The sequence below is a fragment of the Rhododendron vialii genome, chromosome 11a (assembly GCF_030253575.1).
Source record: "Rhododendron vialii isolate Sample 1 chromosome 11a, ASM3025357v1".
Classification (NCBI taxonomy): Eukaryota; Viridiplantae; Streptophyta; class Magnoliopsida; order Ericales; family Ericaceae; genus Rhododendron; species Rhododendron vialii.
Window position 1 is genome coordinate 17,671,081 of NC_080567.1, and position 18,920 is coordinate 17,690,000.

The 18,920-nt window shown below is 37.6% G+C and overlaps 1 long non-coding RNA gene across 1 annotated transcript; it reads left to right on the forward strand.

The window, feature by feature from the left end:
• The first annotated feature begins 896 nt into the window (after window positions 1-896).
• Window positions 897-7,994, forward strand: LOC131308304 (uncharacterized). Its single transcript, XR_009194399.1, has 2 exons — window positions 897-1,267; window positions 1,745-7,994. It is a non-coding gene; the product is annotated as an uncharacterized LOC131308304 (long non-coding RNA).
• The last annotated feature ends 10,926 nt before the right edge of the window (window positions 7,995-18,920 follow it).

Genomic DNA, 18,920 nt, shown 5'->3' on the forward strand with positions numbered 1-18,920 from the left:
AGTGAAAAATCCCATAATACTATTTAGAAGGCATCTAATGTTAGATGTTATATACGAATGAATGTAAAATTAAATGTGTTCCTAAAAATTATAGTTTAATCAGGTTCCGTTTAGATAAGATTTTTATTTTCATTTTACGAGACATGTTATTTTCTTACGTACAATACATCTCTTTTACTCTCTCCGTCCCTATTTAATTGTCCACTACAATTTTGCGTACATTTTTAACGACTTATATCTCTCGACGTATATTATATTTTATATTTTTAAATCATTGTCTTATAGAAAAATTGATAACTCTCAAATAAGATCCATATTGCATATTTTTAACAATATACATTGAAAGATATAAGCCGTTGAAAATACAAGTAAAACCGTAGTAGACAATTAAATAGGAATAAAATGAGTAATTCAATACATCTCTTTTAATTCAATAATAAATACGGAGAACTTATTTTTCTTAACAGAACGGGCGGTCTACTGTCCCAAGACTGCGGTATTTTTTTAGAATAATCCTTTTTCGAGTAGCTTTTTTTTTAAGGGAGGGCAAGAGAGTAACTTCATCTACCAACTCACCTTTTCGAGTAGCTGTGATTAGCCTTTTACATGGAGTAATACACTTTCAGATCTCCGTTTTGTTATTGTTGCTATGCGTTTATCAATACAATATTTTCATTTTGAAAAAAAAAAATTACGCTGTCGGATCTTTTTAGATCACGCGCACGTGCAGTCACTGTAGCTCCACGCGTGCACCCACCACCACTGGCACTCCCGTAATTTCCTTACACATCGCAGATCTTAAATAAAATTCCAACGGCTCCGATTCAATCACGTAGTATCACGCTCCACTCTTTCTCTCTCCTATAAATCACACCCCACATCCCCCTTGAACCTTCGTTCACAATCTCTCTCTCTCTCTCACCTCAATTAACCACAAGGGGCTTGCCCTTTCCCTCCCTCTCTCTCTCTACATTCAGATCTCTCTCTCTCTCTCTACGTATACGACGACTTCTCTGATACACAGTTGCGGTGGTCTCTAATTCGCTTGGTGCAGGTCGGGACAGCTTCGCTGGTGGCGGCGGCAATTGATTTTGCGTGCGAATATATATATATATATATATATATATATATATATATATTTTAAGTTGGAGGCGAATACAGTCCCGCCTTGCATCAACTGAATCGGAGACCGCGGCGAATTACAAGTGGCTTGGGCTTGGTTTCAGATCTAGGCCTGTTGCGATTCGAATCTGTCGTGGATTCTAAGGTTTGGTTTGTTTGTTCGGAATTAAAAATTGGATCTTTAGCTATATAGGTTGTAGTGAATCTGTGGATTTATCAATTTTTCCGTCAGTTATGTGTGTAGAAACTAGAAAGTGAATATGAATATGTGTTTTGTTAATTCCACTGTTAATTGATTAGGAGCTGATCTTTTAGATATTAGTTTCTTAAGAAAGACTTTTTTATGCCATCTTTGTGCATACTTGTTTTTTGCATATGACTTCTTGAATTGTCCCGTTTGATAAATTGTTGATGCAATCAATTTGTCCGTCAATTACATTTGTAGAAAGTTGAATATTTGTGTTTTGTTTATTCGACAGTTAATTTTTATGAATATGTGTTTTAGCTCTCAGTTTCTTGAAAAGGATGTATTTTTTTTTTGCCATCTTTGTGTATACTTCTTAATTGTGCCGTTTGATAAATCGTAAATGAAGGATTTCTAAAAAAAGATCGTTTTTTCCAGATTTGTGTGCACTTCTTTTCGGCATATGACGTCTCAAACTGACTAATTGGATATTTGGTGGTGTAAGAAATAGCGCAGTCATTTTGATAGTGTATTGAACGAAAGGTTAGAAGCTTCGCTTTTTTTCCATCTTTGTACATACTTATTTTTCTTCACCTGACTTTTCAAACTGGCCCATGTTATAACGTTGATGCAATTAATGGTAAATAGTGCTTTCTATTTCGAATAAGTTGAAGGATTTATTAATCAGGTCGCTGTCTGCCATGTTTGTGCTTTACTTCTCTATTGCATGACTTATTAAACTGACACATTGGAATTTGGATGATTGTTGATGCAAGAAATGGAAACTAATGCAAACTAGAGTTTGGGTGCACGTGAAAAATCATCACTCTACGTTGGCATGCATTGTCCATGAACAAAGACCGTAACCCTATATTTTAATTTAGATCAACAAGAATCCGCATCATGTCATCAGGAATGCTCCATGCCATTTCAATTTGCTATTCCTCTACTGTTTTTAGTGTTTTTTTTGCAAACAGGAAAATAAATCTAGGAAAATAAATTTTGCACGCATTCTTTGGCGCAAAAAACTAGGCTAGGATAGATCCAAAGAGAAAAAGAAGATGGGCAGGACCCATATCTAAGGACATGAAAACTGAATTCGTAAGATTTTTTGTTTTGTAAACTGCTGTTGGATGTGTAGGCAGCTGTAGGATGATAATGTTTGCAACTGTGGTGCTAATTTACTTCGTTGTCCTGACAGTCTGTTCATGCCACATTAATACTAATTGTATAAACTTTTGTTTTCTTGGACCAAAGCGAAAATCAACTTTGTGACACAGCTTCACAAAAGTGTTCACACCATAATGGGTAGTCCCTTTCTTTATTAGAATGGATGGAGCGAACTTGGACCCCTCGCTGGAGTATCTATACTTTTTTGGTAAGCTGATTTCGTTAGGAATCAAACAAACCAAACAATATGGACCAAGGTATAGCCATGCGAGTCCCTGAAACCCCAAAACAAAACACCACTAGAATAAATAAGAAGAAAACAAAAATCAAAATACAGCAGCAGCATAAACTACACAAGAATCTGATACCTCTGAATCTTCCAAAGACCAGCCAACACCAGGATGCAAACCTGTCCACCAAGGCCAACACAGCACACGGGGCTCAGCTGTCATTCCCAAGGACCCTTCGAGGCATATTCCTCTATGTACAAGCTTGTTCTCAGTTGATTGGGGAATTGTACTCCATGAGGAGAGATAGGCCCTGATATGGCTTTCTAGTTTCAGAATCACTTCTTCAATATCATTTGGGTTCTATTGAAAAATTCTAAGGTTTCTCTCACTCCGGCCGTAGTATATAGAGCCAGAGAGAGAGAGCCTGAAACTGGTGGCTCTCGAAGACTTGCTTCCAACCATATGATTAGCCCTATTCACAATTTCCAAGGTCCAGAGGAGCTCTACTATCCAGTCTCATCTGTGCATATGGCGCCATAACTGAGAAGAGAAAGGACACCCAATGAGAAGATTGCTATGAGATTTCTGAGAACCTGTGCAAAGGACATACTCAGCATCAGTTGTAAATTGTAAGTCTCCAAGTTGGCAGCCTGTCTTTAGTGGGGAACCATCCTCGAATCGCCATCCATTGAGTAGACGCTTGAAGTAGAGGTTGAACCAAGGCACATCAGGCTTTTCCTTTCTAATGGCATTCCAAGCAGACAGAGTACTATATTCCCAATTGATGGCTCACCAGTCACCACTTTGTCTGGTATAACAATTTTGGCTTAGGTAGTGCTCCCCACTTGCAACCCCCTCCCCCCTCTAACTTTGATTCTTATAGGTTGTCAAAGCTATACAGTGACAATTGTGCTTTACCGCCTGTGTTTCGATTGAGGTATACAGCTCTATTTATTTCACCAATGATCCTTTAGTCAGCTATTTGTTTTTTTTTTTTTTATGAAGGTCAAGAGGGTAATTTCACTTACCAACTCACCTAGGCAATTGCTGACTAGGAAGAGGTTCAGTGAATCCTTTAAACACACACACCGAAAACCCAAACTCTCGATGTGGGAGCCAGCCCAACTGACGCAGGCCTAAGAGCCTCGCCATGGATTGCAGCACTATGACAGACGGGCCCAAGGGGCTTGCACCAGAGGTCGGACACCACCACAACGGGTAGTATTGTTATGCATTTTGTTTGAGTTTTATCTTTGAGCATATGGGAAAAAAGTAATTGCAGTTGTTTTGTTCTTTATGGTGCCAAATGAGGAGCATATATTGGAGCACATTAGTATTTGACTAACTATTGAGTTTGAATAATGGTGCTAAGAGCATGTCTCTGCTGAATAAAATGCTTTGTACTCATATGAGGAGTTGGCCCAATATCATCACGTGGTGTACAATGCTCCCCTCATGAGCATGGAGTAGTTCATTTGTAGGATTGGGCTTTAATTTCGGGATGGTTCTACATCAACATGTCAACAAATTTGCTGTCTCCTTTGGTGGTTATTTTCTAAATAAATGCCTTTTATTGCAGTTTTTTTATGGGTTGAACATGTTCAAATTCTGAAAATCAAACCAACTGGGGCTAGCTCAGTTGGTCAGGATACTTGAATTTCATTAGGAGTTAGAAGTTCGAGTCTCTCCACCTGCGTGTGGGTGCTCTTTCCGTAGAGGGTTTTTCTTTCTTTCTACCTACCCTATAATAATGGGCTTATTTCTTGTATTAGTTGAGTTGTTGGACTTAGTTATCTCGTGGACTCTCACAGTTGATGTAGTGTCCCAGGTTCTGTACTTCATATATGATGTAAAATGATCTATTCTATCAATTGACAAAAAAACAAAAAAATTCTGAAAATCAAAAGAATTCCTTTCTGGCTTTGTTTCACCATATCTCCTGTTAGATGGTAGTCATGTCCTCCCTTCCTTTGCAGTTCTCCTTAAGAAGCTTAGGGTCTAACCTCTTTCTTCATTGCTGTCTTCTTTTTGTCTCTCGGCGTTTTACTCTTGTTGCTTTTTCTCTTCAGGATTGTTTCTATGGCAAATTATGAGTTTGGTTTGTAGAGTGCCATCTTAATATAGAACATTGCTCATATTTCAGCTGGAATGTATTGTTCATATTTCCAATGCAATGTTTTTAAAACGGGCGTGTGAGTGAATCCGTTGACAAAGCACCAGTTTAAACTTTAATGGCATTATTACTTCATAAACCCAACGAACTATTCGTGAACGACAGATTAGTTGTTAAATTAGTAGAAAATTAATTACCAAAATAAATACAATATTTTTACACCTAAGTTTCTATTAATGGATGTAAAGGTACTTTATTGTTTCTGTGGTTTTCATAGCTTTTATGCCAGGGTTGTGTTTATATTGCCGTTTATCAACAACGTCAACGGTGACGTGGTGCAGAGGCAATTAATAGTGTGACCATTGTTTCCTTCATCATCAATTTATGTTCAAGCCGCAGGAGCCACTATACTCTTCTACTTCAATTTCCTGTGGGTTTTACAACTGCTAAGTGGTGGGTGGTTCCGTTTAACCAGAAACCATTTAAACGAATCAACGGTCAACTAGTTAGCCAGTTTCAGACAGTTTGATGTAGCAAACTGTTTTTAAACAATTATCCCTTGATGGTGCAACCGGGTGATCAGCTGGTCCGGTCTTGTTTGTAAGACAATGATCAAATGAAGTTTCTTCCTTTTGTAATGCTAGCCAAGTGTATTGTACTTGTTTGTAGTGAACAACCCCTTACCTTTAGCTGCTGAGCAGAAATGTTGGTTGGGATTCTTGTATTCTACTGAAGAAAGCATTTAGGAATGATGGCAAGACCAAGCAGTTCTTTTTGAGAGCTTTTGACTTGACCTCTATGGATCGAACCTAATATATGTTTTGGGCGGGGGAGAGCATGTGAAGATTGTAGGTGGTGATATTTTGTTTGGCCAACGGAGTTCTGGGAACAACTAGCTCAGAAGAACTGTTAATACAATATCTAATCCTTTTCAGGTGGAGATCATGTCTTTCCAGGTTTGTTGAATGTTTTTAGCAAGTTTCTACACTTAGATTGAATGAATCCCATAGGTTTGTAAATTCAAGGGTTTCAAGGATGTTAATGGTTTCTTGCTGGAAGTTGCTTACTTGTGCTATCGTTCTGGATTTGATGATTGGTTTCATCCTCCTTCAATATTTCTGCTTAAGGAGAAAGCAGAAACAATCACACTCTCCCACACACGTATGTTCTGCACAAAATCTACATTTATTTGCATACCAACTTTTATTTAGGCTGTATTAGTTAACCAACATTTATGTGTATACCATCTTTTCTTTCGGGCTATATAGATTCTGAGATTTTTGGTTGTGCTCCTGTCATCTTGTTTGAGTTTATTTGACTTGTGCATTTTAGTGATTCTTTATTGGTACCTGACCCTTGTGGCTAGATTAATCTGTGTTGCGTTTCTATAGTATTTAAATCTTGTGGCTGGATTAGTGTGTGCCATTTGGTCATTACGAATTGGAGCGAGTTGTTGAAAGGTTACAGTGTTTCGTTCTGGCTATTTTAACTTCTTTTTCCATCAAATGTCATCAAAATTAGAGGATACAAGTGTCTGATTTTGGTATGGGTATTGAACCCTTATCCCACATCCTTACCAAGCGTTAACACCAGTAGGATATCCAGATCCCACAAAAGCATATGTTTAAGCACATGTAGTTTATAACTTAATGCTTCAAAGGAAGCAGATTAAAAGCAAAGCAAGCTCAGACAAAATGGATGCCCCTGGGACATCAAGAATCAGAGCTCGGCATTCTCGAAGAAATCATCTGCAGGGACCACAAGTGAACATCACCAGAGATGACTGGAAGCCCTGCAGAGGTCAAAGAAGGGTCCGGCATTGTTACTAGACTATCAGAAGTTGGTCATTTCATCTTTGTGCATATTCCTTATTGTGTGAATGTTAAACTGCAGTGTGCTGTGTAAAAAAGAAGCAAAACTCAGTGCAGCACGTAATCCAAGGTTAGTTCTTCCATTTAGAAGAGTCCATCTAACATTGATCGAATCCTAGACTATCGGAAGTTGGTCATTTCATTTTTGTGCATATTCGTTACTGTGTGAATGTTAGAAGTTAGAACTGACAAACTGCAGTGTGCTGTGTAAAAAAGAAGCAAAAGTCAGTGCAGCATGTAATCCATGGTTAGTTCTTTGTGTTTAGGTGATCTATGTCTTTCCAATTCTAGCCGCCTTTGTACCTTCTAAGAATATAATCAAGCATTTGCGATGCTTTTTTTTTTTTTTTTTGTATTTTTTTGTTCTTCTCTTTTGTGCCTGCTTTAGCAGTGGTGGATTCACCTTTGCAGTGGGCCTAAACCACATACAGTGGTGCACCTGGTTTGATACAGTTCCTAAATGCAATCACCGAGTTCACCCAAGGGAAAGAAGCTACTACACCTTCTGTTGTGGCAAAGGGAGCTCCTATCCACAAGACAGCCTCCCTGCGTTACATGTCTGCACCCTGAATGCGAGGAAATGCTCGACACTGACGGCAACAACAACACAAACATGATCTGCATATCTTTCTTTTTATATCAGAGCCATTCGAACCATCTTCCCCCACATCAGCATTGAAGAAGCTCCACCTTTGAAGTGCTGACTGCGTGTGTATGGTGGTGTCACACTCGTGCACTCGGGCTACACCCTGATGACACTGCTCGAGTTTCATGTATCTGTGTGCGGCATGCATTGTCTGGTGCCTCGTGGATACTACGGCAACGTCTTCGCTATCTGGCTGCAGTTTCGTTGGCGGGAAAGATTTGCTCCTTTCATTTTGGTACTCAAAATGGGAGAATTTGTAGTGTGCGCCTTCAATTGGGATGGTGGTCACTTTCAACTTTGTTGAAGTTTTGTCACCTCAAACCTAACTTGAGTTTCGATTCAACGTATACGAGTAAGAACATGTGAAATACTCTAAACTCTAAACATATTGTTGTCAAGGATGTTGAACCGTAAACGTGATTCGAATGAACTTGTCATGGTCACGGAGGAATGTCTTTTGTTTGTCACAACTTAAATATGGAGCCCAGCTATATCATCTTCTGAAGGTATTCATCATCAAACTAGTAATTTTGTTGACCAAAATTTCACTTGGCAGCTATTTTCATGTTGTTGGATCTGAAGTGTTTGAGATCTTGGATTATTGGAGTTGAATTGTTTCTGTTTCTTGCTTTTGTTAAAGGATCAACTAGATTTGCTCCATCTTACGTTCTGTTTTGGTTTTTGCTTTGGCTTATGTGTGTTCGCTTTAAATGAATTGTCTTAATTTGTATGCATAGTGTTGGGGAACACGTGGAACTGTTGACTAGTTGGTGCTTTCTCTCTCTCTCTCTCTCTGTGTTCAATTTTGTATATGACGTGAAAGATGGAGCTCCCATTCTTATTTGGGGAATTTTTAGGCCGGTCCCGTTTTTAGGTTCGGACTTGATTTAGTTCTGACAAAAATATTCCTTCTTTGTTTCAGTCATTTTTCTTGACTTTTTCATGCAGTTTTACTATTTTGTCAATTCTTCTCAATTTTTTATGTACATGTCCATTTTTTGTAAAATTTATATTTTTAGAATCAACTCCTGACCCATATTATTTCTAACAAAAATACCATTGGTTATGTGAACTGGCTATGAGAACTGTCAATTCTCATAACTAGTTAACATAATATTTCGGACAAAAATATCCCCGGCAGTTCACATAGCCCGAGTTAACATAATATTTTGGACAAAAATATCCCTGAACTATGACTATGAGAATTGGTGCAATGAGAGCTGTATTTTTAGAATCAATTTCTGAATCATAATATTTTGGACAAAAATACCCTTGACTATATGACCTGGCTATGAGAACTGTCAATTCTCATAGTCATTTCTATGAGAACTGACAGTTTTCATAGTCAGTTCTATAAGAATTGGCTATGAGAAGTGACTGTTCTCATAGAGAACTAGCTTTGTAAACTGGTTATGAGAACTGGATTATGTGAACTGAAAAATACACAGATCATATAGTCTTACCACACACTAAAATACACAATTCTCATAAAAAATATATAATTATCATAGAAAATACACGGCTCTAATAGACAGTTCTCATAGAAAAATACGTAGTTCTTATAGAAAAATACACAATTCTCATGAACAACACACAATTCTCATAGAAAAATACACAGTTCTCATAGAAAATACACACACGAACAAAAATTGAACAAAAATAAAAAGGATAATCAAAATCAAATATAGTTATAAATCTTCTTACCGCCATGTCTTAAAAAAGTAATCAAAGTAAAAAAGTAATAGTTCACATAGGAAATAAATTGATTTAGAATTGAATTTTTAACTGCCAAAGTCTCATAATTAGTTCTATGAGAACTGCTCAGTTCTCATAGAGGACTAGTTATGTGAACTGAGCTATGTGAACTGGCTATGTGAACTGCCAATTTTCATGGTCATTTCTATGAGAACTGACAGTTTTTATAATCAGTTTTATGAGAATTGGCTATAAGAAGTGACTGTTCTCATAGAGAACTAATTTTGTAAACTGGTTATGAGAATTGGACTATGTTAAATAAAAAATACACAGTTCACATAGTCTTATTACACACTAAAATACACAGTTCTCATAAAAAATATATAGTTCTCATAGAAAATACACGGCTCTAATAGACAGTTCTCATGGATAATACACAGTTCTCATAGACAGTTCTCATAAACAACACACAGTTCTCATAAAAAAATACACAGTTGTCATAGAAAATATACACACGAACAAAAATAGCAACTAAGAAATTAGCTTTAGCATTGAAATTAACCTTGAAATTATTCGGTTAGTATTGTGTCATGCCAAAAATTAGATTAATTAGTTGCTATTCTTGTTGAAGCTTTTTCTTCTAGTTTACAGTGTCAAATTTATTTGATCCAAGTCTCATAGTAAGTACTTCTATGAGAAGTGCTCAGTTTTCATAGACAATTCTCATAAAAAATACATAATTCTTACAAAAAATACACAGTTCTCATAGGCAATTCTCATAGAAAATACACACGAAGAAAACTTCTAATCTTGAAATTAACCTTGAAATTAGTGAGAGATTAAACTCCTAAACTTGAAATTAAATTACAGCTTCACCATTTGCACAACAACAGCTTTAACATTTTTACTAAATTTAGATTTCACATTCAAAATAGCAACTAGGACTTTGGCTAATAAGAGAAGCAAACAATGAAATTGAGAACCTGTTCCAGTTTAGGAACAGGTTAAAAAGTCTGATCGCGGTGATCGCGGGAACAGCTCCACTCCGATTGGCGGCATCATCATCTTCTTCTGCTTTTTTAATTTCTAATTCGAAATCCACGGAGACCTCGCTAGAACTACTCAACGATGAACTTCGTCCACGATCACGGTCGGTTTCACATGGTGGAGAATGCAGATCCGAAACGATCGGATATCGTCGACATCATCATCGGCGGCACAAGTGGTGGCGGTGATTGAAGGCATGGGACAGATGAACAACACTAAAACCGAATAAATCTGTAATGCAGTGTCGAATTGGTCCTCAAATATTTGTTGGAATTCTTGGCGGCGCCCAATCTGCGCCGTAGAGGACGGAGGTGGGGTGGAGGAGGAGGAGGATGATGGCATTGCTGGGGCGGATGTAGTGGTGGACGGCCCAGCACAATTGACGGCAAAGGCGGACTCCTCGTAGAGGTCGACGACGATGACGATGACGATGAAGATACGGCGCTGGGCATTGGCAGAGGGATGAGAAGTCGGAGGAATTTATGGGAGAGGTGGGGAGAGGCATTTGGATTTTTGGGATAAAGATGTCATTACATACTATTACCGAACCTACAACTTTGGAGGAAAAAATTTAGGGTTGGGATAGAACCGAACCTAAAAAACAAGGCCGGCTTCTAATTTTCTATTCTTATTTTGTGTTGCATGTCCATTGACACTGGGCTTAGATGTGCAGTTGTATTACATGGACTCAAGTACGTATATCGGGAGTGCCATACCAATTCTAATCGTCTAGTGTTCTTGTACTTGAAACTTAAGATACTGAGATATGTGCCCTAATGGTAGTTAAGGAATGAAGTCTTCAACATGCATTTGGATTGCATATTTACTAGACATCTGCAGTCTGTTGAATGTAAGAGTGTACTTGAGTGTGATTGTCAGTTGCGTCAGGGTTTTGAATGAATACTTATTTTTTTGAATTAAAAAGATGATGTATTGTGAGAGAATGATCGATCTCATAAAACAGAAAATAAGTATTTAAAAAATAAGAATCTTAACAGAATGGGGCCTAAGTTAAACATCTCTCAATCTATTTGTGGTGGCCTCAGTTACCGTCTCGGTAACCTGGCCAGATGGTTTGAACCGATGCCTCATGAGGGGTTGGGTTGTAACTTGGTAAAAACTAATGGTTTCGACGTGATGTTCGGTTTGTCGCTCGGTAACAAGACTCATATGCTTGCTTTGCTTGACGATTTTCTAGTCCTAAAATAATGGGTTGCCTCAAGCGTAGGGCTGAAATCGACGTAGCACAATATCCGGTAAGTCCGGAGTCGAATCCACAAAGATGGTGATGTGTGTTGACTTAAAAACTCGAATATAATTTAAACGGGCTCTTGGGTAGCCACCTCTTGTAGTTTGATGTTGAATTAATTAAAACTAAGAAATTGTTTGATTATTCAAATAATTAAAAGGGAGATATGGTTGTAGGGTTCATAGCACTCGCAACCAGTTCAGATTAACCTGCTCCATTCAGTGTTCTTATAAAACGTTCGATTTTAGTGAGAAAAAGATACCTGGAAAGATGCGAATCCTTATGGTCGCCGTTCACCCATGTGTAGCGAAGAATGGGTTTTGGACCCCTACTCCCCCGTTCACATGGGCTCATTCAGTGTTCTTATAAAATGTTCGATTTTAGTGAGAAAAATATACCCCGAAAGATGCGAATCCTTATGGTCGCCGTTCACTCATGTGCAGCGAAGAATGGGTTTTGGACTCCTATTCCCCCGTTCATATAGGCTCCGACGATGCCCAGGTTCGTCTAACGAATGTTCCTTAGTGAGTAGTCGTATAGGTAGAGTCACAAGGTGATTAGCACGTCGTGACCAATTCGGACACTACTCCTATTTTCAAACAATAAAAGAAACCCTAGATTGCATCATGCTTCTATTGCTTGGAATGGAAAACAAACGAAAGATATCAACTAAATATGTTCCAATGAACAACTTTGATAAAGAGCAAAAAATCAATACGAATTATCGGAGTGCGAATAATTAAACAAAACTTCAATTACTTGAAAGGAAAAGAGAGAACAATTTGGAACGCAGCCCCGTTCTTCATTCTGTTTTTGCGTGTGTCCCGTTCTTCGTTCACTACTGTAAAAAGTATATCCAAAACAAAACCCTTTTTTCTCTATATAGTTGCCGAGAACCCATGAGAAAAGAGGAATAAACTTGCCAATACTGGGCCTCCATCTTCCACGTGCCAACCCAAAGGTTTATTGGCTGGCCCATTATCGAAAATATGCAATTGTCTTTTCCTTTGCACCACATGCAAATCCACACCAATATATTACTCCGGAATTCCATTATGTTGGGAATTTGATTGGCTGCTTCTCATTATCCAATATAAGTTTGATCACGTCTCTGGATCAATTGGATCGGCATCGACTTGGGGTAAAATATGATTTGTGCTTTTTGCTCCGATTGTTAACCATCGGCTCCAAGAGTCCTAAAACACAATTAACAAGTATCAAACCCCAAGTAATGCATTAAATGGACATAACAAGTTTAAGTTATGGGACATAAATAGGCGTATTTACGCACCTATCATGCTTCGGTAATTCTCAACTGAACGGAGTGTATCCATTTCGGTGTTCCTGAAGCCTCCTAAGGAAAGTAGTTATGCCAGAAGGGGCCCATGAGGATTGTGCGGCAAGCGTAATCATTGGGATCAGATCTGGCCATGTGCTCCGTAACCGCTTTGCTCCATTCGTCACTTATGACGTAACCCGGGGCGGTTACCCGAGCGTATCCTCCACGCGCTAGCGTGGAGACCAAGTAAACCTAGATCTATAAATTTAAAGGGATACTCACCTGGAGAGGTATGCCATTTTACCCTAACCCTAGACCTACATTCTTCCCCTAAGACGAAACTTGATTGTCGGAGGGTCACTGGGCGACTCCAGCCCTAGTGACTTGTTACAGGTCTAGCAGCAGGAGTGCGGGGGCCCCGGAGGAAGAAACCTAACCAAAACCACGGTCAAGGTCCCGTCAAATCGAACCCCTACACTATTGAATGTAGTCACAGAGTTTAAATATTTTAATACTTTCATATGGTTTTGTTGCATTAGATCACTTATTCTATTTAACGTGTAACAATTGATACGAATTCAATAGGTAGCATCAAAATTCGGCAATGCGTTAACATGATTTAGAATTTGGAATTTATTTATGCGGAACATAGAGTTGTGCCTTGCCGAATCTACACCCGCCACAGCCTCCCTCTGGTTTGGGTTTTTTTTGGGATAGATTTGACGAAGAGATGATGTTAGGGTGGCTCGGCTCCCTCTAACAATAAGTCTCCAATTTTTCGGGGTGGCATTCTTTGGCGACAACTCCTTGGCTGGAGGTTACTGTACCGCCCATCTTTGGTTCGGTTTCTCCCGGCTGGACTCCTCAGTTCGGTGATTATACCGGTCTAGTTTTCACAGATCTGGTGAGCGTGGTTGGTGGGTGAATAAGTTTTTAGCTTGTTTAGATTGTTTTTACTAGTTGATGTTGATTTCATCTGTGCTTATGGTTATGGTTTGAGCTGGATGACCCTTTGAGCTTTACTACTAAAATCGGAGACGGGCCCGATGCCTTGCATTTTTGTATGGTCTGCCTTGGCAGTATGTGCTCAGGAGCCTCCTAGTGGATGTGCTCCGGTGTCTAGGTTTTAGTAGTTTTGGTTCTTTCCTATATTTTTTGATGAAATCGTTGTAGCCTTCGAACTTTTACCTTCGGGTATTGTGAAATGAATTGATTGCCTGTTTTCAAAATAAAAAAAATTGAAATGCTGAAACATTTCCAAAATATTTAACAGATATTAGATATAATTATTGATGAAAGAGTTTATACTAAAAGATGTGTGTATTCGGGTTAAATGAATAGACATGACCAGTGAATTTAAATGGTGTGACCGTTTGGTTTAGATGAAAAGGTAATTACGTATGACCAAGGGCGGACCCGTTAAGGGTCTATGGGGGAATTTGCCCCTCCTCAATTCTTCAAAATAACATTTTTTCATATCTCAGAGTGTTCTGGTCAATCGATGCGCATCTCGAATTGAATTCTGTGGGATCAATTCCACCATCCACTAGCAAAGGGACTGGCTCTATAGGAGTTGATAGCACCTAGAATATTTTGAACTTGACAAGTATGGAGGAAACAAATACCTAAGTCGCAAGTTTTGACCACCAAAACAACTCTTTGGGGTTTAAATTTTCCAAATAGCTTCAGTACCCTTCAAAAATTGTCTCAAAATTATGGTATTGTCCAGTGTCTTCACTTACAGATATTGTTGCAAGACATTACACTTAATAAGAATTCTTTTGGAAGTTCACATTAAAGAACGATAACATACTAACTAAAAGTGAGGGATGGAATTCATTATTATTTCCTTCATGGAATTCTTCTTTATCTACGCAAGTAATATGTGTCCCCACGAGCGGCGGCAGAGCGGCGCCTGCAGGAAGCTCGAGATCTAGCTGAACCGCGGCGGCGGGTTCACGCTCATTGGGTCGTCAAGGCAGGTGATGGTTTCGCCCATGTCGACGCTGGACGGGTTCGCACGCGGGAGCCTGAGGACGTCGTGCTCGTCGGTGGACAAGGAGGAGAGGGTGATCGCGGAGAAGTGGTTTTTTCTGCATCCGAATCCGCTCAGCACGCGGCGAGGTGAGTCGGAGCCGGAGCTGTTGCCGTTATTCTCTTGATTTTTCAATTGTTCTTTTAGAATGCTCCGTTGCCGTTATTCTCTTGATTTTTCAATTGTTCTTTTAGAATGTATACATGGGAAAAACTATGGTGTCCACCCCGCCAATAGGGGACACCATAACTCTCATCTAACGGTCAAAAATAGGCTACCAATGCAATTTTGACCAAAGATGATCGGTCAAACTAGTCATCCCAACAAGTAACAAAATTTGGTATTACAAAACCACTAATGGCATAACAAGTTCTACGAAAAAAGCATAACACTTTAATTTAATTGCATAACATGAGTATAACATATCCTAAACAGGTATAACAATCATCCAAAATAGGCATAACAAGACCATTAAATGGTATAACAGTTGAGGCATAACAAAACAGGCATAATGGAAATCATTCAGAATTGAAGCATAACGCGCGAAAACCATTTTAGACATAACAGAAAGAATAAAAGACATAACAAAAAGCAAAAAGCAAAACAATCATAATATGACCACGTATAAGTATAACAATAACTTATAGAAGGCATAACAATAACCTCTAAAAGAATAACGATACCCAACCTGTCTTATTTTGATTTCTTTTTTTTATTTAAAAATGTTTAACCGTGGTTAAGTGACGAAAATATTAAAATGTATATGTGTTCATTCAATTATGTTGAATAGTAAAATGTAACGTACCTCCGTAAAAAAATTATTTTAATAATCGATGCCGTTGATTTGGTTGTTATTGTTTATTTACTTAATTTTGGAAAATTTGGGCTCATGAAGCTTGTTGATCGGTGCCAAAAATCATAACAGGAATGATAACCTATGTCTGACAAAGTTTGTAACGATAACTAATTTACTTCATTCTTGGCAGGAATGATCTAATCTCTTTTACGTAAAAGATAGACGGTTCGGATTTTGAAAGAATTGCTAAAACGGTCATCGGGTGGTGGATTATAGGACTTTAATAGCTACGGCACAGAATGTGTTTCGATCATGAGGTTTGCGACATCCGATTATCACTGAAGTTGGCGACAAATATAGAATCGATAAGATGTGCAATCTTAACGGTTTAGATCGATCTGATAAAGTTATTCAACATCTTCCTTTAAAATCTATACATTCAACCTTATTGTTTATAAACTAAGGTATTGTGCTTTAGTGTAATGTACAGTAGACACATGACCAGAACACGATCACGACGATCGAAATCATTCAATTTATTGTCGTTGTTGTAATCATTCCTGAATTTTTTTGGGTCTATCGGATTTAAGAAACCCTTCGATCGGGAAGCGGTTCCACTATTAGAATGTTATTTTATATCCGATCAAGTGTCTATCTATATGTGATAGACTTCATTATTGGCAGTAACGATCTAATTCCTCATATGGAAAAGATAGAAGGTTCTGATTGCCAAAAAAAATGACATGCGAGACTCGGGCGGTGCACTATAAGACTTGATCTAATTCCTCATATGGAAAAGATAGAAGGTTCTGATTGCCAAAAAAAAATGACATGCGAGACTCGGGCGGTGCACTATAAGACTTAATTCCTCCAGATGCATATAATGTGTTTTGATTTGATGATCGTTTATATTCGATGATCTCTATTTTTCATGAACGATAGCAGAATTCGTAAGATGTGAAATCCTAACGGTCCAAATCGACCAAAAAATAAACATGCATGTGTAGCGATGAAGTTCATATATTTTGTACATAATGTTGGTGCAATTGATCCCATACAATAATCCCCCAAAATTTGAAATATGCCTTTTTCTTTTAAACGTGGAGGATTGACAGCCCCAAAAATAGACGTCCAAAACTTAACCATATTTTTTAATATATAAACTGTTTAAAGAGGTTGAAAAATTAAAGTTTTTCAAATTTCAATCCGTTTGAACTAGTGGAAAGATTTTAGTTTTCTGATCATTTTATTCTAGATGGTCATAGTTAAATTTTGACTCTAGGACTTCGTTGATTAGGCCTAAGAGATATTTGATTCTACGACTTTCTTAGAGCTAATCAATGAGAGCCCTAGAATCAAAATTAATTATGACCATTGAGAATAAAATGATCAGAAAACTAAAATATTTCCACCGGTTCAAACGGATTGAAATTTGGAACAATAATTTTTCAACCATATTTTCTTTCCACCGGTTCAAACAGATTGAAATTTGGAACAATTAATTTTTTAACCATATTTTTTAATCTATAAACTGTCTAAAAAGGTTGAAAAATTAAGTGTTCCAAATTCCAATCCGTTCGAATCGGTGGAAAGATTTAGTTTTATGATCATTTTATCCTAAATGGTCATAATTAAATTGACTCTATGGCTCTTGTTGATTAGCCCTAAGAGATATTTAATTCTACGACTTTTTTAGGGCTAATCAACGGAAGCCCTAGAATCAAAATTTAACTATGATTATTTAGGATAAAATGATCAGAAAATTAAAATCTTTCCACCGATTCAAACGGATTGAAATTTGGAACACTTAATTTAAAAAAAAAAATCATTTTATGAAAAAATTGTTTAATAATAATACTAAATTCGTTAATTTGTTAGTAGAAATAAATATTATGGCTTAAATTATTAATTAATACCCTTACTATCTTATTCCCTTGTTAACTAATACCCCCATTTTTTTCCCGCAGCCAAACGGGCCCTTAAGGTTAAAGAAGGATTAAAGGGGAAAGATGTACAGGATCATAGATGTATGGGAACAAAATCCTTAACCGCGGTTAAGGGGTGGGGCAAAGGGATATATATATATATATATATTTTTTACCGGTTCTTTAAGTATCAGGGAAAATTTTGGGAATTTGTTATACCTTGGTTATGCCACCGAATGGTTATGGTTATGCTCCCAATGGTCAAGTCATGCCAATTATTACGGTGTCTCCAAATTCATTGGGGATATTATGTTAGTTTTTTCCCATTAGTGTGGCCCACTAGCCTTCACGTTTTGTGCATGTGGGACTCTACTATCAGATAAGTCAATGAAGTGATATGGTTCATTACGATAACTAATAAGAATTACAGATGAAGGAAAACTCTTGATAATAAAAGAGACCTTGATGGACTAGGTGTCTTTTAATAATTATCTCTAAGGCCCTCTTCTCTCCTCTATAAAAGGTAGAATACTCACCCCTTATTCCTACGGTTTTTCCATCATCAATTAAAGTACTGGGGTATTCTAGAAAAGTAGAGACAGAGAGAAAAAGGTGAGCCAAGAATTAAGGTGTTTCTAATTAAGGGGTTTGTTCTCTCTAATCACGATGGCCAATAAAGGTACGCTATTTATTGTTCTTGAGATGTGTTGAATTCAAGATTCTGTTATATCTGTTTTCCGCATAATAGTTTTAATTCAGATATGCTTAGATTTACAGTTGGTATCAGAGCCAGGTTTTTCTGAATCAATACATCTTGGAATAACTGTATTGCGAACGTGCGGCCATGTTATATTTATATATTGACTCACGAAGGATCGAAACTGTTGAACCCAATTACGGAGTACTAGTTGCGTTGCTGCTTCATGGTCATGGTTTCATGTGGCTAAAGTTTCGTTGTTATTAGAATATAATATAAAAAAAAAAAATTAGATGTCGATTCGGTAATTGGCCTTTGCATATCACTGCCGTAATGGACTTTGCTACATGGGCATATTGATTTTACTCATGTTCATTGTTCTTCACCGTTCTTTTGTTGGGATATCAAAGAACAGTTTACATTATTCAATTGCTTTTGATTGCCGTCATCAATTTACGGGCTGACAATTGAATATAATAGCATAATCTATTTACTGTTTTGTTGGTTGTTGATTCTACGATCAGTATAGAACATGATCTCGACTTGGCGTTTGTTAATTGATTTCTAAGTTTACAGTAAACTTTTGTTTCGGAAAAGTGTTACTGCCATGGATTGACAATTGGTAGATGGACTATTATATTGATTTTATGGTCCATTAATATGAAGTTCACCATCTGTTAATGCTAACATGTGAATTGTAATTCGGTAAACTTTGATCGAGATCAATTTATGGTAGATTGATTGAATCGGAATGGGATTCATTTATTTGTCATGCTTAGTGGATTGGAAAATCATCTTACTGTAATGGTGATTTTATGTAATCGTGATTCTGTTTTTATGTGTTCAGTAATAGAAATAAAG